The sequence below is a fragment of the Kryptolebias marmoratus genome, linkage group LG16 (assembly GCF_001649575.2).
Source record: "Kryptolebias marmoratus isolate JLee-2015 linkage group LG16, ASM164957v2, whole genome shotgun sequence".
NCBI lineage: Eukaryota > Metazoa > Chordata > Actinopteri > Cyprinodontiformes > Rivulidae > Kryptolebias > Kryptolebias marmoratus.
The window spans coordinates 16066039-16093882 of NC_051445.1; the positions used below are offsets into that span (position 1 = coordinate 16066039).

The following is a 27844-nucleotide window of genomic DNA, read 5'->3' on the forward strand; positions in this document are numbered from 1 at the left end:
CCCCCCCTCATGTCCTCCTGTTTGGCAGCATGACTTCAGATGCCTGTCTGAGGTGTAATTGGGTTTTAAGGACTTGAATCCGGGGCCATTAAATTATATTCTGCATGCAGGGGAAGTAATTGGGTTTGGCCCCTGCTGGCATACTGCATGCGCACTGGAAACATTTACCCAACATTAAGGCCTAATTAGGCTTTTCGTGATGGGAAACTTGTTGCTGGATGATGTGAAGTGAGGATGCTGATGCCTGACAGTCTGACGGTGCAGCTCCCCCCCTCCTCCTCCTCTTCATACGTGGCCCTGATTGTACTTGAGCTTCTTAGCTGCTCTGTGTGTGTCCTCAGGTTGGAGCTCACAATGGTCTTTGTCTTTGACTCTGGAAGTATAAAGTGTGTGTGTGTGTTTGTTTCGTCCTCCAGTGCGCATGCTCCCCCTCTCAGCTCAGAGGAGCAGCAGTTATATAACAGCCTGTGCAGCCGGCGTCTGCTGTGAGCCAAATGCCAGCCCAGTCTGGTTACATAAGCCTGTCAGAGTCATATTGTAGCAACACAGAGTCGCTCACACCACAGCGTGTCCCTGCACTCCTTCCGCCGTCTCCTGCTCCGTCTCTCACTTCCTCCCACCGTCTTGCCTCCACACCTCTCCTCACCCCTCCCCTGTTCCTTTTCCTCTCCTCTCCACCGCTCTCCCATCGCCGCTGCAGCGCCTCTCTCCAACAACAAGAACAAAGACCCGAGGAGTGCTGGGCTCAGGCTCGGCAGGACGCAGGAGTTGGATCCACGGCGTAAGAAACACAGTTTTCAGAGAAGTCCCGCTGGCCTCGAACACTGCCGGTCCCTTCTGACGTCCCACTGGCCTTTAGGGGTTCATTTGATCTCCAGAGAGGCCCGTGACTGGATCTGTCTGTGACCTTTACTGTCCCTGACCCCTGAATGCTCCGCTCCTTGTTTTTCAGGTTTTAAAAGGACACGATGGGGAGTTGTAAGTGAAGTAAAGCATTTGCCTTAAAATTTCACCAGGGCACACAGTCATCCAGAAGAACCCCATTTTTAAGGATGCCAATGCACTGACGCCTTATTACATTGCTGCTTCTGATTTTTTTTTTTTGTCTGTTTCCACAGCCTGCAGCTTAAAAAAAGATAAATTTATATGTCAAAATGTACAGCTCTGTTGGGAATAGAGCTTGCTGCGGCCTTTGGTAGAGGGACAGTGTACAACATGGGTGAAATCTGTAAAAAAAACTGAGATCATTTTCCCCATATACACCGAAGGGATTTTGACAAAACGAGAGAGAAAACCCCGGCCATCTTTGGTCCAAGGTATCTCATCAATACATCACAGTGGAAACGACAAAGTTTAAACGGGTCACAAAAAAGTTGAAATGGCTGAAATCTCATTTTGTTATCTTTAGCCATTTTTACACAGTCGCAGTTTAGGTTTTCTGGTTTTTGGAGAGTTTGTTTTTGTTTTCACAGAATGGCTCAGGGTTATGATGTAACTTTTGAGCGGTCTAAACTTTCACCAAAACTTTGCAAACAAACTTGTTGCTCCCAGAACCATTTTAGTACGTGCACAATTGATAGATATTATAGCCACTTTTGTCTTTTTCCGCCCAGTGTGTCTCTTCCACTGCTGTAAAAGTTTTTCCTCAGATTGGACACCCAGACGTCGGTTTTATTTCAGCTCAAAATTGTCTCCAAAACTGTAGGTGGCGGATCTTTACTTGTCATATCTCCTACAGAAAACTCTGCAGAAACATAAAAAGTCATGTGTGACCATCTGAGTCTTCTGCCGCTCACGGTTCAAGAATCTGTAAGACGTGATCTGTCGTTTTTGCACAGCAACAGTTTGTTTGACGCTTACTTTTTAGTCTGTGTTTCTGTATGCCTCTCCTAAGAGAGTGCCATCAGGGAGGGACAGACACAGGTGTGTGGTTACCACGGTGACCCTAATGAGCCACTGGCAGCAGCGTTAACATTCCTTTTTGATCTTGGTTCTCGCTAAACAATTTATATATGAAAATGCGGACGTTCTTTTCTTCGTTTAGATCCGTGTTTCTCAAACTGTGGGGTGCGTCTCAAAAAGGGGCGCGGCGTCATGAGATTAGGGGGCGTTTGTGACCACTTCTTTGTTTTTTTTAGTCTTAAACAGCTAAAAAATTCAGTATCTCAAATCCAGTAAAAATAGACTCATTACAGCCTTTGATCATTTTGAGCTTTAATAAATTCATATTTGTTGCGTTTTTGTGCACTGAATGGATTTTATTTTTATGATTCTAAAAGTGCTTGTTCATTTCCTTTTGCTTTTTGTCTGTTTTTGAACGATCAGAGGCTGACTTGGCAGTCTGTTTTTGTTTTAGTGAAGTTCATGGTCCCATTTAGTTGGTCTGTAGCAAAAAATAATAAATAAAAACTCAGTTCAAAGGTTCAATCGGTAGACAAAAATGTCACAAAAACTAGCTGACATTTTTTTTTAAAGTGACAAAAAATTACCAATAACAGACTTATGTAATTCTGGGGTTCTTTAGTTGTAAATATATATCCTATTTACAGTTACATTGACTTATTGAGAACGACTACTTTAGATTATTACAAAGCTGATGTTAGAGTTTTTGCTTTGGGACCCTCTAAAATTTCTTCAGAACTTTTCCAGATTAATATGATCTTATTTCTCCGGTGTGTGTGTGTGTAATGTCTGTCAGCACTCATTTTTATTCCTGCTGTGGTGCAGGGAGAAAGCGTGTGTGTGTGAGCTGTATAACAGTGGATATAAAACAGGCTATTAGCTCCAAATCAATAAGATTTTTTTAAAGTGGCACAGCTCAGGAGTGCATGACGAATCCAATTAGTGTCCCGAACTCGTGTTCTCTCTGCGCTCAGCCAATCAGAGGATCGGCAACCAGGAAATGCGGCTTTCAGCCAATTGGCTTCCTCCGCTACTTCCTGCTTATTCATGAGGCTCTCCGGCCGATTGGTGGAGGCTGGTTCGGGAGGGCGGGGCTAGCGTGCGGGGCGGGGAGGGAAGATGAGGAGGAGGAGGAGGAGGAGGAGGAGGGGGGTAAACGCGGAGTGCGCTTCGCGTAGGGGCGAAATGTTGTTTTGTTGTGGCGATCAGCTGAACGTGGCACCGCCGTCCGGTCTGACAGCGCAGTAGCGGGAAGCGCAGCGAGCCGCCCTCCCCGGCTCTCCCACCGAGCAGACGCGGACACGGAGCGGTCGCATCCGGCGCATCTCGATCCAGGAAATGCGGACTTCTTCTTCTTCTCCTCCTTCTTCTTGTGGCCCTTTCGCTTCGGGATCCACGGATGCAGCGCGCGCCCTGTAACGAGCTGGTAAATATGAGCCTTTTTTTATTTATTTATTTAATTTTTGGGTGTCGGAGCCTAGAGTCTTGAGTTGGTTTCGTTTCTCGGAGAGGCGGAGAGGAGTGTCACGCAGAGCGAAGTTCTCCAGCCTCACTTTCCCACTCTGATCTCGAAGTTGAGCCGCCGGGATTGGGCTCCGCGTGCTGACAGATGATGAAGTCTTATTATGCGTGTTGCGTGTAGCGGACCTGGGCGGCTCGGAGGGGTGGGGTGGTGGGGGGTTCGGGCTCCAGTCCCGCTCCTGGAGAGGCGGCGGGCGGCGCTGCGCAGAAATCCGCCCGACAGCCTCATCCCCGGGCTTCATTCAGCCCGTTTGTCCTTAATAAGAAACCAGTTGATTAAAGCAGCCGGAGGGGCCGACGGGCCCTGCAGGCTGCGCGCACACATCCCGCTTAAACCCGCTGCAACGTGAAGGTTCTGCTGCTGATGGGCTGCACCTTTTCTTTGCCAGATTTGGAGAGGATGACATCATGCTTTTGTACTCGTGTTGATCCGCTGCTGTTTGTTAGATGGGCTGAAGCAGCTTCATGTTGCTTCAGGCCGGGCAGCTGGGAGCAGGAAAACACTTTTATTTCCTGTGACGTGAATTAATGTCTGACTTCTGCAGGAGTTGGACAAGTTCTCCACATTCATGTCAGCACCAGCTTCATCCCCTCCCTCCCTTCATCATAACGGTGCCTTGAAGTTTGGGACTGTTGTGAAAAAAAAAAAAAAAAAAAATATATATATATATATATATATATATATATATATATATATATATATATATTCATGAAATAAAATAAAAAAAATAATTTGCAAACAATCCTAAAACTAGAGAAATGGCATTCTCTGGGGGGAATAATACAGTGTGAACGCTGTGTGCCGAAGGAGCTGAGACTGAGTTCTTAAAGCTAACAGAAGCAGAACACTAGCTGAAAGCTAAAGGAAACAAAATGCTATCTCAACGCTAAAAAAGAGCAAAATGCAAGCTAAAAGTTAAAATGATCTAAATGCTGCCTAAAAGCCCAAAGTACCAAAACTGCTACATAAAAGTTGAAAAATGGTATCTAAATGTAACAAAACATGAGCCAAAGCTAAATGTAGCAAAAAAGACAAGTAAAATGTAAAAGAAGAGCTACCTAACAGCTAAAAAATAGCAAAAGGCTAGCTACAATTAACAAAAGGTTAGCTAAAAGCTAACAGTAGTGAAAAGTTACATAAAAGCTAAAAGTAGCAAAAGGCTGGTCAAAAACTAAAAAAAGCAACACTACCTACAAGCAGTAAAAAGGTTAGCTAAAAGCTAAAAGTAGCAAAAGAGGACAAAAATAGATCAAAATGCAGATTTCAAACAGAACAACATTCTTGAAGGATTTAAAGATATCTCAATGTGTTTCTAGACCTTTTTTTTAAAATTTTAACATTTGAAAAGTGTGAAAGTTACAAAAAAACCCAGAAGGCATCGCTCCCATTACCTGAATGAGCCGAACATTTTGATATATGAACAGCTACAAATAAAATACAATGAGTGCCGAAGAAGTCAGAGTGCAGAAACATGCATAAAACACAGGAAAACAAAGAGTGTGCTCCATCAGCCTTTACACAGATTCTCAAAAGTTCTAAATAAGCTTTGCATTCAGTCATATGTTAAAGTGATAGTTCACATCTTTTGAAGTGGGATTCTGTGGAAAGGCAATGAACAATTATTATCTTACCTGCTGTAGATGGCTGTAGAACGGCCTCAGTTTGGTGAAAGTTTAAATCTGACTGGACTGATGAGCTAATGGCTGGTCTGAGTGGAGCTGAACCCACTGTAGGCTCCCTACCCTCTCAAAGATTTCAGAGAAGTTTGTTTGAATGCTGTTCTGTAAACTTTAACACAGCTGTCAGCTTTGCATTACATGATTATTCTGGCAGAAATATTGATCTCCCTGCTGTATGTGCTACAGCTAGCTGCTGCTGCTTGACACAAATTGACAAACCGCTGTGACGTTTTGGAGGTTGGAGTCGCTTGCAGATGGCAGATAGCTCTTAGCTCGTCAGTCTGGTCGAAATTAAACCTTCAAATGAAGGTTTTTCAGAGATAACTTTTCCACCGAGCCTCACTTCAGAAGATCTGAACTATCACTTTAAACTGTGAGACGGGAAGGTTTGTGGACCTTCAAGTTTAGCCATTGATTTGAAGCGTTTATAACCTCCATCACGTTTATAATAGAAACTCAGGAAGTTGCTGATGTTCGTTTGTCTGTAAAAGCCACCCGACCGTCTCCAACGAGTTTGGATTTTTTGGAAATGTAGGAAATTCAACACCACTGTGACCCTGCTCAGGTGTGGTCAAAAAGCGAGGATTACTCCCAGGGCAAGACACGTAATAGTCTGTGAAGTCACAAAGGAATGCTGGGTATTTTCTAAGATAACTAAGACCCCCTTTTACATTGGCTAATGTTTTTTTTTAAGAGCTAACCATCTGTGGCAAGCCACTGGTTTCACCTATTTGGACTTCTTTCTTCTTCATTTTCTTTCGGCTGTTCCTTTCCAGGGTTTGCCACAGCGAGTCATCCTCCTCCGTCTAACTCTGTCTTCTCCGTCCTCTGTCCTCACTCCAACTCCCTCCATGTCCTCTCTAACTGCATCCATATATCTCCTCTTTGTCTTTTTCCTGGCAGCTGCGTCTCTAACGTCCTTCTACCAATATACTCACTGTCCCTCCTCTGCACATGTCCAAACCATCTCAGTCTGGCTGTAAAACTGGATTCTTTCTATCAAATCTAACATGTGTGGTTTGAGTAGGAAGTGTTTGTGGAACAGAAAACGTCTGCTTTGCTGAACTCGTCTGTGGAACACGGTGGTGGCAGGGTTATGATATGGGCTGGTTTCGAATGACGTCCTCAAACGTGCTTCTTCGTGTGTCAACATGTGTGCAGGAATTTGACACAGTTTTTCTATCCTTGTTCCTTCAAAGCCATTTTGTTTTTCTTCTTCTGTTTGTGGTTTGACTCGTGGTCTGTTGTGTGCTTGGCTCCATCCATCCATCCATCCATCCATCCATCCATCCATCCATCCATCCATCCAAAAATAGTGGCACATCTCCAGATCTAGTTGTTTTTTTTTTATTAAGAAAAGCTCTTGTGTTGGTGCCAGTCTGCTCACTGAATTCACCTCCTGAAAGCGATCTTTCACGACAAAGATTACATAACTTGGCAATAAAACAACCCATCCAATTCCAATTTATTTAGATCTTGAAAATAAATAAATAAACAGAAATAGAGAAGGGGACAAAAAAAGAAAGCCAGCAGCAGTAATGCGTCATCCCTTACCTCCCGATCCATTTTGTAACTCGCCGAACAAAAACCCACGATGATGAAGGGAGAATACATGGAGAGAAACCAACATGCAATTATTTCTTATTGAATCAGCACAAAGTGGCAACCCCACCGCGCTGTGCTCTGGCCCGGATCAGCGGCCACTTGCGGTGCCGTCTGAAGAAAGGCACGAGCTCAGCAGGCATCCGAGGAAAACACTTCTCTCTTTTTTTTTTTTTAAAAAAAAAAGGCATTGCGGTCTTGAAATATACCTGCGTCTAGCAATTGCTGCCATTTTTAGTGCAACCATGAGTGGAAATAGTGGGTGAGTGTCAGGCTTACCTTGATGTTTGGTGTTTTTTCTTCTTCTTCTTCTTTTTTTCTTTATAATGTTGCAACTCGGCTGGAATGATAGAGCGTGGCTCGTTAAGGATAATTGCTAAGTTTACAAGCTGAAAATAAATGTGCTATTATCTGCGTCGAACCTGTTTTTTATAGCAGTAAACAGTTTAGCTGTTGCCAATTCATTACAAAGAAGCTTTGGTACCTTTTGCTGTATAGATCTGCGCAGTGACTTTGCTTGGGTAAAATAAAATGAAAACATCAGTCTGTCACCAGTAAAACTCTCTGTCATTTAGTCAACTCATATGTGCTGGATGTCTCACTTTCATGACAAAAAAGGCAGCTGAAGATATGTCATTATCACGCTGAGTTCCATATTGTCGCTTTCACATACGTTGACCTGAAACGCCCTCTCCTGCTCTCACACCAAGCCGGTCCTGGAGGTGTTGATTTAAGTTACAGATGTCAGGAGCAACGGGAGGGGCACGCTTGTATGTGTGGCTGTGCAGACTTTCAGACACAACTTCCACAGATAACAAGGTCTGACAACACCGGCGTCCAGGATCAGCGGCTCATTCGCTGGTTTTATTTAGAAAGAGCGAGCGTTTTGTCTGATTCCCCTGATGGTAAAACCACTTTTGGAACGACTTTTGGAGTTTAAGCCGTTCTCTTTTGCACACACAAACTTTGGCACCATAGGTCGCAGAGCGTCGGAGCATCGAGTATGAAATCGCACGCGCAAACGCCTTTAAGGCTTCGCAAGAAGGATGGCGCCGTAGCAAGATGTAAAAGTAAACACGCGGCGACACACGCCCAGGTTGCCAAGTTTGTGCTGCCGGAGGACAGGACCTTCGTGACATCACTGCTGCTGGCCGCTAATCCTGTTCGCTGAAGCACCGGGGAAGAATGGACCCACTGTGGTGCCGGGACAGAACTGGGGAGCAAGACCTTGGGCACACACATTTACACAAAGTGCAAAAATGGAGGCCAGGCATGCCGTTCTGGCAGCGTCACCACAGCCCCACTGGCCTTAATAAGTCTCTCCCTGGCATTTCTATGCATTCTGTAGTCTGATCCTTTATAAGACTCTGGTATTTAGTTTTTGGGGCCATGCTGTGGTTCGGGTTTTGTATCAACAGTGTCAGGGTGTGTTTCGAATTGTTGGCAGGTTCAGGTTTTCTGTCAGCGTGTTGGCCGCCTCCTGAAAATGGAGATTAAGTTTCCTTGTGTTTGCCATGGACCGGTGTCTTTATTTGTCAGCGTGGCTGCTTGGCCTTCCTCCCGTGTGTGTGTGTGTGTGTGTGTGTGTGTGTTTGCCCAGGTTATGTAACGATAAATGCAGATGATAATGTACGTGTGCGTTGGAGCAGGCAGCACAGGTTCTGCAGGAATGAGAGAAAGCACACACATACGAGGGGGTTACTCATTTAAGCACTCCCTTCGTAAGAGTTAATCATTACCTAATCCTGCACAGTTGGTAGCCAAGTGGAATGTTAGGTTTGCCATTTGCGACGGCAGTCCTCCCTCAAAGCAGACCACAGGTTTATTACCTTACAGCAGCTCTAATTTCATATTATCATGCAATTATTGCCACATTTATACTTTGTTGTTGTTTTTTTTCTTTTCAACAACACTGAGGGTATTTTTTTGGTTATTAAGTTTACACAGTGATTGCATTTAAGTTCTGTTTTGTTGCTGTCGTTACTTCTTGTTGCTAGAGGGCGCTGCCGTGACAGTGTAGGAGAGGAGAGACCGCGTAAATGAAAATAACGGAGTAAGATGCAGGAGAGACGAGACGACATCGTCGTCTGTGAGCGCACTGTCTTCAGAGTCGCTGTAATAACGTTTGGGAGTTTTAACCGTCGTCGCCTTTTTCATTACAACCACAACAAGTTTTCCACACTGGCCCACGTTCTGCATCAGTGGGATTGTGAGCTGCAGGTATGTATGGAAAATGGCTGGGACAGGATATCACTGGGGAGGTTTGTGTAACACTGGGGAGAGGCTGAGAACATGAAAAAAGTACAATCTCACACACACACACACAGCCGTAGTTTTTAAAGTGTCAGATGACAATAAGAGCATTAAAGCTCAACTTTTCAAGGTTTGCCACAGAACCTTTCTGTGAGGTTGTACATTTTCTTAAAAGATGATTGGATTGCATTCATAGTGTTGGTTTTATTTCTCCAAAGCCCCGTTTACACGACGCTGTCGCTTAATGTGAAACCGGAACATTTCTGTGACGTGTCGCAGTTCGAGGACGTCCCAACTCTCTGGCACAAGAACGTTTTGAATCCAGGCCTCGCAGTGGAAGTTTCTGGAAATGCCCGGCATCATTTCAAAGGGAAAACACAACCTGTGTGAAATCGCACATGTGCATGGTGGGCGGAGTCAGCAGTTTTTCTAGCATCCGCCGTACCTTATCGTTGGTCCAGACAAACGTCAGGGTACTCACCTTTTTGATGTAACATTTCATGTTTAAGACTGATGCATCTGCGTGCGAGTCGTTAAAAATAAATCAATCACACCAGCTAGGGACCTGGCATGGAAACTACAGCAGATTAGGGATTGTCTTTGGTTATATTAAGTGCAGAGTAATGCTCTCCCTCCCCCACCTGTTGCTCTGAGCTGTCAGTCAGCTGGGTTTGAAAGGGGAATTCATTTCAATTGTTCCAAACCAATTAAAAGTAATAGAAGTCGACTGAATTTTTTTTTTTTTTTCAGTGGTCAGAAACCCTAATGATCATGGCGTGTTCATTCTTCTTTTTGGGGTAAATGTTTTGAAATGAAACGTTTGCAACAAGCAAAAAGCGTTAGCTTTTGTATGGGTGAAATAAACAGCCTAACCAATACCACACTTAGAACTACAACTGGAATTAGCTGGTGTTCAATTCTTTTATTTAACTATTCCACCTATATGTACATCTATTTAAAAACAACAACTGTATCTTTTAAAACAGCTGCTCTCTCTAGTGTTTTACGTGACACTGAATTTAAATGTATTCTTATTAGTAGTGATTAAATTCAAAATTCAACCTTGATCTTCAGTTTTTTAGTAGCTTTTGACTATCAATAGATTTAAAATCGGTGACAACCATTTTAAACAGCTGCCAACACAATTACCTGCGTTATATCACTCCCCTTATGCGTATCTGTGCATAAAATTGTAATGATGAATAAATATTTGATCAAATATTGTTGTTTATAGCTGTAATTTTTTTTTTTGTTAAATAAAAGCAATTACATCATCTGTCATATTCTTAAATTTATTTATTTTTAATGTATGGATATTCTCATACAGTTAGAATATTATACGGGCCCATGTCTGCCTTGGCTGCAGCCTTCAATACATCTGCACTGATTCTCATCACCAGCAGCCGCTTGACCACATTAATTTGTGTTTAATAACTAAACCTCTGCAAAGATTACCGGTGTTTACCTTTGGTTTAACTCCTCTGAAATCATATTGCTGCATCATCCACAGGGAACTTCAGCTGCTTTAACATTAGCACGTCAGTGGGTATGAACAGTTTCTGAACGGTGTATGTGTGTGTATGAAGGCAGGGAGTAGGCAATGCAGAATACTTACTGACGTTTTTAATGATATATTCCTGTGCTGCTTATTTCCTCTCTAAAAAAAAAAATAATTAAAAAACACAATTATTTTTCTTGCTTCTTAAAGGCTCCTTTGTCTCAACGTGCAACTGCAAGTGAGGAAGGGCGGGCGGGGGGGTGATTTCTGCTCTGAGGGAGAATACAAGAGCTTTGGGGCTGAAATCCTCCCGACCCGACCGCGGATCGAGGCGGCAGGCGATGCTCCAGCTCAATCCACAGCCCCCCTTACCTCACCCCTCCTCCTTTAGCTGGCTTCTTTTAAAGCCCTGAGAAATCAGCGGAGCAGCCTTCAGTAAAACCCAGATTTGTTTCGTCTGTCTCGTGGTGCCGGTCGTCTGCTGTTCCACGCTCAGCCTTGAGGAGCACGCTTCTCACCTGTGGGGCCTTCGTGCTGTGAAGTGTGCCGGCTTACGGGGAGCTCTGAGGTGAGCTCCTTGTTGTGTCTTTGGCCACACAGAACCGTTTGGTCCAACGCATCCTGACCATCACTGACAACGCTGGTTCATATCAAATAAAGATGCACATATTAGGTGCTGTGGGTTGCACGGATGCATGTGTGCTTGTTGTTTACCCCGTAGTCTCTTGTCGGCAGGCTGCGCTCCAACCTTGTCAGGTAAGGTCACTCAGAGAACGACTTTTTTTGTATGCTGTTAATTATGCAAGAGTGTGGTCGGCTGCCGTCAGTTTGGAAGGTCGTTTGTTCCTCAGCCATGAAAGGGCAAAAAAACTCCACTGATCTGCTAGATTTCTGTGAGCACAGAGACTTTTATGTTTGTTGCGGCTTTGCAACGCAAGTGTTGCTTTGCTGACATCCTGTTTGAGGTTAAGACCTCCTTTAGAAGGCTCTACGATCTTGCACTTGTCATGTATTTGACATGAATTCACGTCGCAAAGGAAGGTGCATTCATACGCAGATGTGTTTGTGGACGCTTTCTGCTTGTTTATACAGTATATTCTGTGCGCGTGCACAACGCTTTTGCTGATGCCTCCAATATTGCAGCCCCTAAGCTAAGGCGTCTGTTTCCCCTAATTGAAGGTCAATATTTGCATGAGCATTCCTACAGACAACTTTCCAGCAGAGGCTCTGGCTGGACAGAAAACATGCTGCTAGTGTACATTCAGGGGACCAAGAAAGCCCACCCTCTTTTAATTCTAGGGTGTCACGTATCAGGGCAGGAGTTCTTTACAAGATTCTAAAATTATTCAAATCTGATTTCAAGTGTTCAAAGTCCACACAACAGATCCCAACGTGCCATTATTTATTGAAACAAAAACAAAGTTTAAAATGAAATTGCTGTGTGAAAATCTAAGTCAACCCCTTGATTCAACAGAATAAAACCACCTTAAGCAACAATGATTCTTAATAGTATGACTTTATCAGTCTCTCACAAGGTTGTGGAGGAATTTTAGCCCATTCTTCCTTACAACATTGCTTCAGTTCTTATGGTCCCACCACAGAATTTTAGTCATGTTGAGGTCTGGACTTTGACTCTAAGATACTTTGGTCTAAGGAGACGTTCGTGGTCGGCTCAGTGACCACAAGTTGCCTAAGTTCAGTGGCTGCTAAACAAGCCCATATCATTACCCCTTCACCACCATGCTTGAGATGATATGAGGTGTTTGGTTCATGCCGAACATGCCGTTGCACATTATGGCCAGACATTTGTACTTCGGTTTCATCTGTCCAAAATACATTGTTTTAGAAGTCTTATGGTTCATTCAGCAACAACTTTGCAATCCAAAGTCATGCTGCCATTTTTATTCTTTCACCTCTGACTGAGACTTATAGAGTCTGAAATGGAGCTCTTGGTTTTTTTTTGTTTTTTGTTTTAATTTCTCTTCGTATTGCTGGTCTGACCTCGGGGTAAATCTGGTGGAGCTCCTGGGAATATTGGCAACTGTCTCAAATGTTTTCCACTCGGGAATAATCTTTCCCACTGTAGAATGATGGACTCCAGGTTGTTTGGAAATGGCCTTATAACCCTTTTCAGCTTGGTGAACAGCAACAGTTGCTTCTTCAAGGCCATTGCTGATGTCTTTCCTCCCTGGCATTGTGTTAACACACACCTGTACGCTCCAGAGCAGCAGACTGTTTTATAGAGGAGCTAAGTGTTTGATTGACTGGCTGCAACCTTCCCTTTTACATCCTGTTCAAGCCGCGAGGGTGGATTTAGTGTTTCACACACAGCTTTTCCATTTTGGCTTTGGTTTTAGAAATAAGTAGAAACATGGTGGATGTTGTTGTGTGTTTTTCCTCACTTGAAGGTAGATTTAAATAACTTTCTAACCTGATAAAGACCGCATTATGTTTGTAAAACCCTAGAACTAAAAGAGGGTGGACTTTCATTTTTAGATGATGTATTTTTTTTTAAAAATCTGTCATATTCTAATCTAACCCTGTCACACCTAATCTCTTTATAGTACATATTTTTGGTGCCAAAGGAAGATAAAGATCTTCTATGCCTTGTAATTATTGCAAAGATAGTGGGTTAAAAAAAAAACCTTCACGGTTGTTGGATTTTATTGAAGCAGTCTGAATTCTCTGAGGATGTGTTAAACTTTGCAGAGCACACCAAATTTCTCCCTCAGTACATCTGGGGACTGATTCTGAGAGACAATTCACACATAACAAATTAAATTCAGCAAAACGGGTTGGAATGTCTGTATTTGACAGAAGACATCCAAATTTATTGACCTGATAACTTTGGAAAAAAACCCAAACAAAAAAAAGATTACTGGAAACTAGACAAGGCAGGAAACAAAATGCAGGAATTAGCCACTTAATCAGTGATCAACTTATTCTACATTAGATTAGTTTGTCTATGAGTGACTTGGATTCAGAGCTGAAATGATTAATTATTTAATCAAAAGAAATTGGCAGGTATTCTAGTAACTAATTATACATTTGAGTCATTTAACAAGCAAATCACCAACTGTTCTCAAATCCCATTGACGTCTGTACAATTTAATACATCAGTATCATTTTAAAATGTGCTTAATTCAACTCAACATCAATATTACCTTTATATTTTACAAATTATTTTAAACAAACTAAGACCACTGGCTTATTTATAGAGCTAAAGTTTGAAACATTCAGCCAAAAATTATTCTTGGTTCCACTCAGATTGTCTGGATGAATGGTTCAGTTGTCAGATTTAAAATGTTAGGGATTTTAGATTTAAACATATATGTAGAGTCTTGCTTTTTTAACCAAAAGGATCTTGTGTGAGTTTGTGAAAAGCTCAGTTTGATGTAAAAACCTTTTTTTTTCCTAAATCTGCCAAAGCCATTCTGGTTGGTCAAGCCCAACTAAACAGTAAATGAGAAAGTAAAAGTAAAAAACAAAGTTAAAAATATCACTTGTCTTATTCCACAGCCGCCCTTCCCAACTCCCAGTACAAATGTTAGACCTTCTCACACTAAAGTTCTGCAAACTTGCTGCAAAAGCAAGATGCTCCGTTTGAGCCGGTTACATTCCACAACAATGTGAGTTTAAGTAAATGAAGCTAACCCTGCAGAACCAGAGCAGCTTGTGTCACCCCCTACGTCACACCTACTCACCAACTCTGTTCTGTGACTACCTCCAATTCTGGCTAAGAGTTGTATCTGCCAGGTCAGCTTCAACTCTCCATGCCATCTTAGTCCTTACCTAAATCACACCGAGTTGAGAAGATGTTGCCTCAGGCTTGGTTTGAAGGTGTTTTGTGAAGGGGACAATTGTCTTGTTTTCTTTTTTTTCATTTGGAGCATTTATAGTTAGTCTCACTCTTTGTAGAGCAGATTGTTTATGGGACTGACACCAAAAAGATGCCTCTTATACCTGTCTGAAAAATGTTGATGGTTTTACAAATGTGAAGTTTAATACAACATTTTTTTTTTGGTTAGGGGTGGGGGGGATTAGAAGAGGTTGTACAGCTTTGTAATCCTTGATGAGACAAGTCTGTTAAATGGAGTCAAACAAAAGACATTACAGCAGGTGACTCGTCATCACATTGTACTGCAGCCTGAGTGAAGTAATCCCATGTCAAATTTGTCACACTGTCAGGGTCGATTACCAGAAAGAGATCGCGGGTATTTGGCATTTTGGATGTTCTTCCACACAGCGGCTGCAACATGTCTCTTAGGACAGTGATTGCTGTAATTTTTAGTGTCACGAGCTCACAGACGCACTCAGACTGTCTGTGCCTTACCTCCTCTCTGAACTTTTTCACCCCGGGAGACGATCCTCCTTCTCCCGCCTCTTTGCCCGAGCAAAAACCCCAAAGCTGCTGACACAGACTCACCCAGCGTAATTGAGAAAATAAACAGATGATGGAGGGGAAAAAATAAAAGAGCGCGTCGCTCATCATAGAGCTAAATGTTTATCCTGAGCTGCAGGATGTTGAAGGCAAGGTTTTCATCACCTTCTGCGAGCAGAGATGGATGGGGGGGTGCTGTAAGTGAAGCTGCAGATAAAATAGAAAGAAGGTAAATAGTTGGGCTTGCTTGAAAACCCTACACATAAAATCCAAACCCACTTACACTTTTCAGGTTTAAAGGATTTGCAGCAGGTCTAAGCACACACTCAGCCAGGGATATGTGACGGTGACATTTAATGAACTTGGTTTTAATTAATTTAGGACTTTAATTTAGTAACTGTAGCTGAAACAATGACGGAGGTCTGTAAGGAACATGGAAGTATAGTTAGTGTGAGGAGGTCTGCTGTAGGAAACACTTCCTCAATCTGAGGAGTTACAGTTGTTTTAATTATGTAATCTTGTCATCCTCAGCAACCACCGTCAGCAGTCCCAGTGTTTGCATCCAGGTAGCCGGCCACCTCCTCCCTTTTCCCTGCTCTGCACTGTCAGCACAGTACGAAGGAGTGAGCCCAGCTTAGTCACTGCCGACTTCAGTTTTTCACCAACACTCTGCAACTTTAATATGCTTAATGGCACTGCCTTTGTCCTCCGAGGGCCCTGCTCTTGCCCCAGTGTCAGCTGATTGGCAGGTTGCTGGGCCAGGAGAATGGTAAAATGAAAGGACACATGGTGCTCCTCTGTTTCACTCAGGCACCTTCAACCATGAAGGCTGAATCCCCTTTCCCAATGTCTCCCCAACCAATAACCCTATCCCTATCCAATAACCCCTTGACCTTTGTTTCAAAGTACAAGAGGGGGGGTTGAAATACTCCCTTACAAAATGAGACACTCCTGTAAAAAGCCTGTAGGCTACACCATCAGTTGTTGCTGATTTTCTTTACGCAAACGTATATTTGCTGGAGTTTCAATATCTGTAGCTTGCAATGCACATCAGCAAACTTTATTTTCTTATACTTGTTAGGGAAGATTGACAATAATGTAAAAATAACCGACAGCTCTACCCCTTGACCCTCCTCTTGCTTCACAGAAACACCTGGGACACCCCAGCCCTCGACATGACCTTGCAAAACGTAGGGGTAGGGCTAAAAAGTAGGGGCTTAGTGTCCCCTTAACAGACACTAACCAGTACTTACCTGGTAGGATATTTTTAGCTGAGAAGGATAGGGTTCAGCTCTCCCAACAGCTTTTCACCAAACCCTTTGTCCTGGTGTTAGCCTACTCCTTCCCCTGTTCCTTCATCTGCTCCTTAATCCAACATCGCAACGGGTGGAGTTTAAAATATTTCACTGCGAAGCTAATATGTCATCAGTTATCAGATTCTATTTATGTAAATAGATGTTACATTAATATGCCCATATTTGGTATGCAAACTAGTTCTACTCAAACCTGCAACGCCCATAATACCAAACATAATACATCAAAATACTCCAAACTAAGCATACCAATGGTTGTTGTGCCAGTAAAATACTTTTAGGGTTAAAAATTACTTAAGTTTGTAAGTGATTAGGTGCAGCTCACACCCCTTCGTTTCAAGCGTACCCTGGTAAATCTCCATTTCAAGGCCTAAATAGCGCAGCCATTTTGTCCTTCTCCTCTAATGGGCAAATCCTGACCCCATGAAAGAAATACGTGTAGGGCTCGGGATACAGAGTAAAGGGAAGTAGGGAAATAGTATTTGGTCGTTCTCGCTGTTCTGCAGAACTTTGTTTTCGGAGAGAACTCCACGCTGTGGTACTGTGTGGGTAGCGATCTGAGGCTCATTGAGATTCTTTTTGAGTACAGTAGCTGGAGTGGCAGTGCCAGATTCCCTCTCAGCCCCTGAGTAGGGTGTCCATTGCAGTGGGAGTGCCCAAATTACACAGAAGAGGGAGATGAGAGAGCAGGCCTGGTGAGAGTTACGGAGTGAGAGTACCGGGGGTTAGGGAGGGTTGTAAAGTGAAGAAGTGAATTTCCCTGAGGAGAAAAAGTGAGACATGCACAAAGACGTTGTTAGGGGATGTATACGAGCGTGATTTCAAAATTAGCTTTATGACCGGCAGTGTGGCAAGATTATAAATCTGAGCTAAATTTGTCTGTAATTCTTTCTGCCTGAGTCAAAAGTGTGTTTTCTGTCAACGCGTGCGATGATTGTGGCATCAAGCTGCCTCTGTTGTTGGACCAAGACCCGTATTTCTTTCATAGTTGTAAGTTTTCGCCTCCATGGTTTCTTGTCAACATCTCAGAAACACAAGTCAGAGGTCACATGTTTGTTTTCAGAGGTTTAAGCACTACCTTCTTTTTTTTTTTGGAGATGCATCTGCAGAGTCTGAGAAGCTGCAGTTTGTAGTGAGCATCAGTGTTTTGTCCCATCAATCCATGTAATGCATGGTTTATTGGTTTTCTGTGTAACCGCGGTGTTATCAGATTATCCTCAGTGCAGTTTTTCACTGTGAGCACAGTGCTACCTTGTATTTTGCCTCTCATTTGCCAAATCTTTCAAACTTCCATTTGGCTGTCACCAAAAAACGCCAACCGCATTTTTTAAATCCTTCATAACTAGTTAATAAGTGAGGATAATATTTACCATAACTGTTAATGATCATTCTCTTTATAGTTACTTTTACGAAGAGTTTGTGGCTATCTCAAATGGTTGTTTAGCCACTTCAGGACAAAATGAAACATCGGTTTAATGATTCCCAATTACATTTTGGGTCTCCCCAAATGAGGAATCTAACATCCTTTAAGGTAGTGTTTCACTGGGCTATTGGAGACTAGTTGGCAACTCTAACATGACTCAGTAACGTGAGAAAATTCTGAATGTTTGCAGCATTCAGGATTCAGTGACCCATAAGTCGTCTGAATATGTTTAAAATTGCGTGCCTCTGCGACTCGAGCGAGGAAATTGAGAACCCCTGTGAACGCTGTGAGACATTCTGGAGGCGTCCTCACAAATGCTGTGATGCTTGTGCCACCATAAGGGGCTGATTTTTTTATTTTTCTTTTAATCTATGTAATCTTGGTAAAGCAGATGTTTAAAGATGTGTTCTGTCACACCACAGAAAATAGCGTTTTTTTACAACCAAGCCAAACATGAACAAATAAAACAATCGTCTGAATGAAAGTTCAAAATCCTAAAGAAAATAAGCAGTGTTCTCTTCTAGGAGATGTTGGGAAGGTGCTGATGAAAAGATCTCTTCCCATTTTAAGTGACCCACACTAACTTGTCAAACCCAAAACTACCAGCTTAAACAAGAGATTACAAACACAGTATTCATATGAAATATTGCAGTTTTCAGGTGTGGAATAGTATTTCCTGCAACAATAAAGTAAGCACAACAAAGCACCAGAAATGTACTACTAGGCATGTGATGGCAAGCTTAGCCCAAGATCCATTCATCCATCCATTCTCTGTCATCTATTTGTAGTCTGGTCCCAGGTGCAACAGGTCCAGGAGGGGAAACCTGGATCTCTCCTGGGGAATCCCAAGGTTCTTCCAGGCCAGAGGAAGACACACTGCCCCAGTGTGTCTTCCTAATACAACATGCCTGGAAAACCTTAAAAGTTGTACTGGAACCAGCCGACAGGGAAGCTGGTCCCGTTCCAGACCTCAACTTCCCGTTCCACGTCAGAGGTGTATTCATATCCAGTCTTTGTTACACGCTTGATAGGGCAGAGCAAGTCCAGCCAGTTTATTTGGTTGAAATGTGAAGAACATTGGGCTGTTTTAAGCTATTAGACTGCAGTCTTCACTTTTCAGTCATCATAAGTTATAGATAAATATGGACTTACCTGTTTAATTTTTTTTTTTAATTTGTTGTCTTTGAATGTAAAGAGACCATCCTGAAAACGAGTAAATATTTAAACAGAAGAAAGGTTTATGCTGATGTCTGAGTGAAGCTGAAAGCCCATTAATCTTCATAGTTTTCCAACAAAACACCTATTGGGACTTGCCAGGCCACAATGAGAAAAATAAAAACCAGTGGCTTCCGTAACGTGGGTACTAGGATTTAGCCTCTAAATGAGTCAGTGTGTTTATGTAGTGTTACTGCATGTACACTGTGTGTGTGTGTGCCTGACCATAAACTTTCTCTCACTGCTGAGCTTGGTCTTTACCGTATTTTCTTTTTGGTGCATTTGTTCTGATCCTGTTCTACTTTGCCCATGTGCACAGTTTGAGGATTTGTAGCAAGTTTTTGGTGTCGGTAATAAACGTCATCCTACTTACGGGTCGCCAGATTTTTGCCATCTTTTGATTAGTTTTTCACTCTCAGTTCTGTTGCTCACTGGAGCAGATTCCGCAAGATTAGTTCATGAGCTGAACAACGTTCACAGAAAGAAAAAAAAACAACAGAATTAAAAGGCTTTTTTCTACTAAATCCTGAAAACGATCAGCCCTGTAGTACAGAAGGATAGTACCTCACAGTCTTAAATAATAATAATAAACTATGATTTTTCAAGCTGCCAGGTCCAATTTTGTCTGCCAGATTGGTGTCAGCCTTAAAGCAATAGTTCAGAGCTTTTAAAGTGGGGTTCTGTTGAAAGGTCTTGAACAATCAATATCTTAACTGTTGCAGATAGCTCTTAGAATGATCTCGTTTTGGAGAATTTAGTAGAAGCTAATGGCTAATCCGAGCAAGATTGCTGGCAACTCAAAACAACTTCAGTCTCAAACGTAAAAACCTTTTAGATCGCAGTTTAATCTACAACAGATAAGGTAGTTATGATTCGCAAACCTTTCCCCAAAAACCCTGCTTCAGAAGCTCTCAACTATTGCTTTAAAGTGGAGTGTATTATTTTCTTATATGAATAGAAACTGTCTAACTGAAGAAGGTTGAGTTGAAAGTTGGTGACCACAGAAATCTCAGAAGCCCACCTGTCAGCTGTGGATTTATTTTTCTCACCAGTTTTCTTTTGAGGAAGTGGATGACTTTAAATATATCTTTAACGTGTCAAGTGGATGCATAAGTAAATAATTATAAAACGCTGAGCATTTTGGGCCTGATGACATCGAACTCAGTATCTGCAACACTGACTTGGTTCGAGCCAGTTTAATTAGCTGTGGCAGCCATCTTGAACTGGGTTGATTTCAAAAGTTAATCATTTTGTGCACACGCATGCATTGAAAACTTTCTGAAAATTTCCTCAAAACCACAGATCCACTGATCTGTGAGATATTTTGCTAACAGACAGACGAACGGTTGCTTGTGGACATCCGGCTCTCTGAAGTTCACAGTTACCTGAGTTTAACACAAAAATCTGTCCCTTTTTTAAAATTTAATTAAAACGTTGAGTTCTATAGCCCTAATTGGTGAGCTTTAAAGGTGATTTGAAGCAGGTAGAGTTATTTTTTTTTCTTACCTAGTTGAAGAATAGTAGCATTTATCTCTTACCGAACCCAGGCCTTTCAGCCGGAGACCAGGGGGAAATATTAAACTACTTCACTTGCTTCATTTTTCACTCCTGTCACTGCACTCTAAACAGCTTCACTCCTCCAGCGCCGGTGTCAAGGTCCCATCCACGACACCCTGAAGGGATTGGCTGCTATTTATGAAAATAAATCTTTCTACCTGCCTCTCAACTACAAACCTCCTCTGCCTCGACTTCAATTCAACTCATTGTATCCCTACTCTCCCCTGCATCGAAATAAACCTCCCCCCCCCCAGATATTTAAAGTAAATTAAACGTTTTCAGCTGCAGCATGTTTTGACTTCTACACATAGAAACATTGTCATGTCGTTTTGACGTATTTTATTTTAATCCTATTATGAGAAATTGTGTTTATTACATCTGATGCCACAGGATGAGCTTCGTGTAACTTTGCTCTCCTAAAACACAAACAAAACAAAAGTGAAATTGCAGTGTCAGGTGGTTCATTTGGGTGAAAAACAATACTATTCTGCAAAGACGAGCCTAGAAATACACATAAAACATCAATTCGTATGTATTTCGAGCCCTAATTACTTCATTGTTGTGCATTTTAAGCAAAAATAATGAATCACTTTTTCCTTTCAGAAATTTGTATAAAACAAGGTCCAGGAAAGCAATGTCATGGTGCACGCTGGCCTCTCTCAGCTCTATATGGTCAGGAGAAATCAGGCAATGGAAACTTCTTGGCTGAAATAATACTTTGACTTCTAACATATTGTTAGAACAATCAGCAGCTTTTAATTTATAAAGAAGTAAAAGTTCCACAAAAAAGTCCAACAAATCCTTTGAACTATCCATGCATCTCCGGTAACTGATGATAATGAGGACATAAACGCATCAAGATCCAAAGAAAGAACATCTGTGGTGGCTTGTTTTACCTTTCGCCGTTCGCCATTTCCTCTTAATCGTTAACCTTTTCAGTAATGGTTAATGTTTCAGTAATGTTTAATTGCGACAAACGTTAGGGCAAAGCGACTCAAACTGTTTACAAATACTTCATTGTTGCTGTTTCCAACACACAAGCCAACAGTAGGTATGTGCAACAGAGGCAGCAACATCATTTCCCCGAATCTCTAGTTGTCAAGTCTACACGAATGCACAAAAGTAGAATTTTTTTTTTTTCAGTTTTTCTGTTCATCACTTGCATGTCAGTGAGAGGTGCAAATGCAGCAGAAACTGTTAGTGTTGAGAAGGCCGCAGGCTATGAAAGATATCTGCACTTTTAAGGTCATCATTTTGAGTTCTAGTTAAAAAAAATAAATAAAGATGGAGGTCTAGTAAAGGTTCTGCCGTCAAACTGAAACTGATATTTGGAGCTTCCATGTTGTTCTGCCTGAGTTTCTTCAGTTTGGGACGTTTTGATCCCTGGTTTACGACCCCGAGGTGCACGAATCACGAACCAAAGGTTACGCTGTGATTAATATATTATCTGATGACTTAGTAGCACATAAAGAGCTTGCTCAAACGGAGAAACGCTCCCAGAGGTAACGCGTAATGATCTCCTGCGTGTGTATATCGACAAATGGGCACCAGCGAAGCTCGGAGACGGTGCTTCAGCCCTGTATCGGATGACAAATAACCGGGCAAAATCCTAACAGGAAATCGATGTTTTTAGTCACTGCATCACTGTATCAGCTGCTCTCCAGAACTCTGTTCAACTTGCCGTTCCCCCCCCCATTATTTCTCGCTTTATTTTCTGGGCCTGTCTCTGCAGTATACTTTGCAGACAGCGTCGCTATTTTAAGGAAACCTTTTGTCTCTGTGCTTTATATTCAAACCATCCGGCTCACAGGCAGGAGGATGCAGGTCTCAGGATGAGTGAGATGGGAGCAGGAGTGTGTGAGCATTAGCTTGTCGGATTTTGATTTCTCCCACATCAGATCTTTCGGAGGCAACGGCAGCTGGGGGAATGCCCCCCCACCCCCACCCCCCCATTCATTCCCTCAAGGGGCAGGTCGCTCAACCTTCGTGCTTGATTACTTTTAGGAGCCGTGTTTGCGATTTGGATGGTCAGCGTCGAGAGAAACATTAATCCACGACGAGTGTGCAGTCAGGATCAGTGCGTTCGTGGTGAAATTGATTTGATAAAAATACCCTGGAAAGAAGTCAGAGCGGTCAGCGCGGTCTTCCCCAGGGGTCGGATTAGACAGCACCTCGCAGTCACAAAGAGAGCAGTTGTTGACACATTTCTGTGTCTGCTAATGCAAAGCAGGCCAGCTGGTTTTTCAGTAGATTGAACCATATGGCCCCCGATTCCTTTAAAAGTGGAATAACGTGTTAATGATGAGAAAAAAATCTCAGCTCACAGCGACTCTGCCGCCCTGTAGTGTGTCGCAGGCAGAATGTGTTTGTGGTAAATAAACTGGGTAGTAACAGCTCTTGGTTGTCACTATCACTGTGTGTTACCAAGCAAGAGTGCAAGTCTCGACACTTTTCTTGACATCCCAGTCTTTATGGACACAGACGCTGTCTTTCTGAAACTTACTGCTGTGGAAAACTGTTGCTGTGAAAATCCGACGGGCACAAGAGCAGGATAATTTAATAATTTAACCCATCTTCTGTCGTAGAACCTACTTCATTTATCAAACAAATGTTTTTCTGGATTTTATAAGCAACAGAACATGTGAAATACTTCTTTTATTATAGGTTTTCTAGACAGACAGACAAGCAAAACACCTTAATGAGACACTGGTAGGCTGTGGAAGACAGAATTCAGCTGTAATTCTTTAAACTGAGTTCATTCAAAGAGCTATCTACAACAGGTAAGATACTAGTTGCTCCTAATCTTTCCACAAAAGCCCCATTCAAAATTGCTTCAACAGAAAATGTCACTTTTCTAATTATTCATGTAGATAATTTCTTGGTGGATCTTTTCAAATTTCTACCTCCAGCTCAGTCCAGTGGAGGTGAATGGAAGTTAGGTTAATTAAAAAACTTGTTAAATTTTCCTCTTCTTAAAACAACAGATCTAATACTCTGAATGTACTTCTTTGTAGATAGTAACGCTTAGTAAAAAAAAAAAAAATTCGACACAAGTTTCCCATTTATGCCCACTGTGTTTTGATAGCTGCTAAAATGATTAAAAAAACAAAAACAAAAAAAAAAACAACACCTAATCATACTGAGAAAAACTGCAGATGGTTCGCAGGTTAAAAAAAAAGAAACAAACCAGGTGTATTCACAAGGAATATTGGCAGAATTAAAATTCCTGGAGTTAAACTATTTAGGTTGAATGTGAAAGTGCTGCAACTTAGGGCCTCGTTCATACCGGAACATTTTTGTGAATATTAAGAAGTTTTTTTATTGTTTCAACCCTTCTGACACAATTTTTTTAGGAATTTTAGGAACCCCAAAGCTGTATTTTTTGAAAACAGGTTCTGGAGTGAAAAAAATGCCACTTTTGCGTTTTCACATCGACAGCCGAAATGCAACCTTTTAAAAACAAAAACTTCACATCCCCACCTCTAATTTAACCTACAACTCAAGGGCGTCCTCTTCCTTTCGTTGTGTTTGCATTTCACACTTGGCGTGTGGGTTTTATGCACACGTTTCACTTCTTGTTTCCTGTTTTTGCTGTATTTTTGTGGTACTGTTACAGCGCCACTTACAGGCCTGGCATAGTTACTACGGTAACTTCCCTCTTGTTTAGGTGATTCAGCATACAGTGGTGCAACCTTCAGGGATGTTTCTGGTTCCCTTGCAGATTCTCTTCACCATTTCCTTTTGTCTTGACCGCATTCTCCAGAGCTGAATTTTGTCATTCAGCTCTGGAGCTGCGTTCTTCACGTATGGAGACAGAACACCTTCGCACGTGTTTGACAGCCTTTTCAAGGCCGCTGTCAAATGACTACAGGTCATATCGTAAAGCTGATAAAATGACCGCATACAACCATCATCATCTCTCTGTGTATCGCCTGTGTTTTTCCCTCCTTCACATTTTCACGCTCGGGTTTAATTTTTTTCTTCCGTCCTGTTAGTCTGTCTCACATCGTCTCTCTGTTTAACACAGGCGTTCACACACACCTCCACTCTCAGAAAACCAAGTCTATAAACATATGGGCTATCGCACGTTTTGTGTGTGTATATAATTTAGGTTTGAAGGGGAGTTTGACGAGACGTTGGTTGATGTATCAGAATTTTTGTTGACAGGCCACTAATTCAATAAGGCGCGGGGCAGAATGGGCAGCGGGGGCTCGCAGCGGAGGAGGGAGAGTAAACTTTAGACCGCCGCTTAGGCTGAATTGAGTTGTTTGTCACTGCGGGTAGCAATTACCTGCACCGGCCTGGCTTGGCGTAAACTCCCTGATCAGAGAGATAACCCTCTGCCAGCCTGGGAGGAGGCCGTGTTGATCCGTTCTGCGGCCCTGGTCCGCGCTATTTGAACACACTCGGGCCAAGCTTCCCCACCTGTTGATTCTTCCCTCCTGGCTGTGTTTGTGCAGGCGGCAGTGAAAGCGCCAACAGCTCCGGCTCAGCGGCTCAAATTAACAAAGTAGCAGGTTAGCTGAGATGTGCAGATAAGGTACGGCGCCGGGCCGGGCCGGGCCGTGCGCGGAGACAGATGGGGGTGAAAGGGGGTGTAGCTTCTGCAGCCTCACACAGGATGGGGCACCACAGCTGCAAAAAGAGGAAGTAGCACAGGCTTTCCCATCAGTGGGGAGGAATCCACAAGGGTGACTTCATAGAAAAATCGATCACTTCAGCGAAAACAAAAATAACTGCACTAAAGTTATTGCTGACACGAGATGAATTCACCGTGGGACTCCATCATCAAGGTGCCGTTGTCACCGACCAGTGGAGGGGCAGATTTTAATAACACAAATTATAACCATAAAACATTGCAGCCTTCCTAGAAACAACCTGTCAAAAGCTGTAGTCGCCTCATCCTATAGTTCTGCTAGCGGAGCTGCGTATTTCCCCGGTCTACATCTAATGACCAAACTACGGTCATCTCATCACGACGCTGCAGCGAGGCCTTGGTTTTGCTCGCATCGCGACGGGGAGAAAGCAAATCTGAAGCAGCCGACTGTGAACGACGCGTACAGTAAGCTGCGTGAGAGGGAGTGGGGTCTGTGATCTTAACATCCACGCATCAGTGAGACTTGTGGCTACGAGGAGGACAGCTTCTGAAAATGTCAGTTCCTCTTTCTATTTTTATCCGCTCTCACCCTCTCCCCCTCCGTCCTCTCTGCTTTGTCACTCTTTTATTTCATTTGCATACCACTTGCGCTTCATTCGGAGCTGTCAAAAGGCACATGAACTCTTGCTGACAGATACCTCTGTTATCGGCTTGAATGTATTTCCTGCCGTCCCTAAAGGTGGTTTCTCGCCGATCCGTTGGCGAATGAGAGGGACTCGTGAGGGAGTCTCCAAAAAAAATGTCTCAAAACATTCTTGCAGCTAGTAGGTTAAATCATAAACGTGAGGGCGTACAAAGTGGGTCAAGGTGGGCACAGTGTGGGCAAGGAAATGATGCGCATGGCCTAAAATGCAATTTTCTTGTGGTTTTAAGTTGTCAACTAATCTCCAACAGCCACAGCTTAGGCTAGCTGGTGACTCAGAACTGCCAAAACAAATAGGCAAAATTTGCAGTTTCAGTTGCAAAGAGTAAATTCTGAAAATCACATCCCACTTTTGTGTGCACGGCTCACGAAACTGCAATCAGGGCTTTGCACATTATTTTGTTGCCCAGCTCAGATCGCTGTGTGCTTTGCAGCCACCCCCACATTTATAATTAAATCTGCTGGAGTGCACTTTTCAAATGAAGGCGGGCAGACTTGGACTAGTTTTTAAAAAAAAAAATTATTGATTATTATCGTCATGGTTTTTAAACCTGGACATACAGAGTTGAAGCCTCAGATGGTTTCTGTCAGAGGAAAGGTCCTGGGCAGGTTTCAAAGGGCAGCTTTAGTGCTCTACAAACTAAATTGAGAAGTGTTTATAACACCTGCGACAACTCTGTGACTCTTGAGAGAATTTTTTTTTGCATAAGTTCTCTGAACATGTTCAAAATTCAGGCAGCCTCTGCAGTTCACCAGAGGAAGTTAATCCCCTACAAACGTTTTGGAACATTTTGAATGCTGTTCACTGACCAGTCTCCAAAGTGCATTTTTTACAGTATCTTTCTTTCTGAAAACTGTTCATACGGCAATATTGTATATCTGTAATAAGTGACTCTACAATAACGTTACAAAATGGCAACGATAGCCTGAGAATGAAATTACCAATAAGCACTCCTCACAGATGCCGTGGATGTGTTTCCTGCTCGCTCTTTTCAGAGTGTAATGCTTTCCTTGAGACGTATGATGATAGTCAGCAACATGTGGAAAAAAATAAGTATCCTGTCTGAGTGAAAATGAGATCTCAGTGGGTAAAGAGCAGCCTAAAGAGGGACTTTTGCAATTCCTGTGGTTCAAAGAAACTGTGAAGAAAAGACTAATAAAATGGCATCCTTCTCTCTAACTAAAAACACATAACTAAGAAAGAGTTGAGTCGAAAGGCAAAACTTTTGATTTACTGGTCCAGCTACCTCCACCGATGATTATGAGGTTTGGATCACGATCGAGATCAAGAATGAGATCCCAGATACAAGCAGCTGAAATGAGCTTCCATCGGCTCAGTCTTAGAGATGAGGTGAGGAGCTCCAAAATCCATGGGGGAGCTCAGAGTAGAGCCGCTGCTCCTTCACATCGAAAGGAGCCAGTTGAGATGGTTCAGGCATCTAATTAGGATGCCTCCTAGACGCCTCCCTTTGGAGGTTTGCTGGGCACTGTGAAGAGACCTCAGGGCAGACCCAGAACTCCCTGGAGGGATTATGTATCCTCTCTGGCCTGGGAACACCTTGAGATCCCCCAGGAGGAGCTGGAGAGGGAGGTCTGTAGAAGCTGTAGAAGCTGCAGAAGATGGATGGATAACTAAGATTTCAAAGTAAAACAAATTTTGTACTTCAATATTCAGTTGTAACATCTGCTGAGCAATAAAGGTAAACTGGCCAATCAGTCGGTTGATTAATTTGGCAGATTTTTGCCACTTTTAAAAAAAAATAATCTTCATCAACCACACCTGAGTAAGTTAACCCCACTGAAGCCCTCGTAACTGGAAAAAAAAGGATGAGATGCCCTTGTAACTTCGGTTCCACTTGACTCGAAGGCCATGGCAGGGTTAATTAAAAGACAAACACGTCTATGAGCACCACAGCGCTGTTCCACGTGACAGGACTGCACACCCTTGTGACAATCACACAGCACTTCCTGTGACGGGGAGGCCTCTCATGACAGGAGGGCTTTTTTTGGCACAAAACACCGGCAGACTTCACAGGAAGTCGACCAGAATATTATGCTTACTTTTAAAAGAACAACGTCGTATCTAGCGGGGAACATGACGAGGCTTTGATTTTTACGAACTGGAAAGGGGTGCTTTAAAGGTTTTGAACCTTATTGATATCCATCTACATGCATCTAAAGCAGCTGGAAGCATTTAAA

General features: G+C 42.7%; 1 protein-coding gene across 2 annotated transcripts in view; it reads left to right on the forward strand.

Moving 5' to 3' along the window:
- Positions 1–3049: 3049 nt before the first annotated feature.
- Positions 3050–27844, forward strand: part of LOC108245966 (HIVEP zinc finger 3) — a 52512-nt gene continuing 27717 nt past the window's right edge. For both annotated transcript variants that reach the window (XM_017433238.3, XM_017433239.3), the window contains exon 1: positions 3050–3328. The gene's annotated coding sequence lies outside the window, so the exon portion shown is untranslated. The remainder of the gene's footprint in view (positions 3329–27844) is intronic.